This window comes from Chiloscyllium plagiosum, unplaced genomic scaffold (genome assembly GCF_004010195.1).
Source record: "Chiloscyllium plagiosum isolate BGI_BamShark_2017 unplaced genomic scaffold, ASM401019v2 scaf_6589, whole genome shotgun sequence".
NCBI classification, from domain to species: domain Eukaryota; kingdom Metazoa; phylum Chordata; class Chondrichthyes; order Orectolobiformes; family Hemiscylliidae; genus Chiloscyllium; species Chiloscyllium plagiosum.
In genome coordinates this window covers 53,175-54,586 of record NW_025214936.1, presented here as the reverse complement: position 1 = coordinate 54,586, position 1,412 = coordinate 53,175, and the positions used below count along the sequence as shown (strand labels likewise).

Below are 1,412 nucleotides of genomic sequence, written 5' to 3'. Positions count from 1 at the left end.
TCATTCACAGACAGGAACAGGAGAAGCTCATGGTCCAACGCCCGCATTCAGACGATGGGGTGGCTCTGATTGGCAGGAGGACCAGACTCCTTCCGGTCCTCCAGGGCTCTCTATTGGTCCATCAAGAAAAGGTCGCGCGCCTTTTTCTGTAGATAGCAATGAACATGCCCAGTATTTTGCTGACACTGGTGGACATGCGTACTGCTTTGCTGACACCGGCAAACATGCGCGGTATGCTCGACACGGGTGCTGGTGTTACTGACAGATTTTAAGTATCCAAACGCCAAAAGGAAAAAAAAGGCAGAGCCACAATTATTTTCGCCATGTGGTTCGACATTTTATTGCTTTTGCATTTTGTCTCGTTGCTCAACTTTTATATGTTTTTTCCTCTTGTTGAGAGAGAGTGTGCCCCAGTGAGCTGACTGTGGGAAGGAGCCATAACCAGTTCCACAAACTAAAGAATCATTACAATATTCGCAGCAGCGGGGTGACTGTACACGTTTCCCGAGTGTGATCCCAGTTTCAATTGTTCATCGGAAACACAGAGCCAAAAGGACACCAGGACTGCGGAGAAGTCGTGGAAATGTGGGGAATGAGGGAAGGGATTCCATTCCCTGTGGGCACTGGAGATTCATCAGCTCAGTCGCAGTGGGGAGAGGCCGTTCTTCAAAACATTATTACCATCAGTATTTACTGTGGAAAAGGACATGGAAGATATAGACTGTAAGGAAATAGATGATGACATCTTGCAAAATGTCTAGATTAGAGAAGGAAGTGCTGGATGTCTTGAAACAGTTAAAGATGGATAAATCCCCAGGACCTGATCAGGTGAACCCCGAGAACTCTGTGGGAAGCTGAAGAAGTGATTGCTGGGCCTCTTGCTGAGATATTTGTATCAGCAATAGTCACTGGTGAGGTGGCGGAAGACTGGAGGTTGGCAAACGTGGTGCCACTATTTAAGAAGGGTGGTAAGGACAAGCCAGGGAACTATAGACCAGTGAGCCTGACCTCGGTGGTGGGCAAGTTGTTGGAGGGAATCAAGAGGGACAGAATGTACATATATTTGGAAAGGCAAGGACTGATTCGGGATAGTCAACATGGCTTTGTGCGTGGGAAATCATGTCTCACAAACTTGTTTGAGTTTTTTGATGAAGTAACAAAGAAGATTGATGAGGGCAGAGCAGTAGATGTGATCTATATGGACTCCAGTAAGGGGTTCGACTAGATTCCCCATCGGAGACTGATTAGCAAGGTTAGATCTCATGGAATACAGGGAGAACAAGCCATTTGGACACAGAAGTGGCTCAAAGGTAGAAGACAGAGGGTGGTGGTGGAGGGTTGTTTTTCAGACTGGAGGCCTGTGACCAGTGGAGTGCCACAAGAATCAGTGCTAGGCGCTCTATCTTTTGTCA

At 47.2% G+C, this 1,412-nt stretch overlaps 1 long non-coding RNA gene across 1 annotated transcript in view; it reads right to left on the bottom strand.

The window, feature by feature from the left end:
- Window positions 1-314: 314 nt before the first annotated feature.
- Window positions 315-1,412, bottom strand: part of LOC122548089 — a 10,129-nt gene continuing 9,031 nt past the window's right edge. Inside the window, exon 3 of the long non-coding RNA XR_006311168.1 lies at window positions 315-693. This is a non-coding gene — a long non-coding RNA (uncharacterized LOC122548089). The remainder of the gene's footprint in view (window positions 694-1,412) is intronic.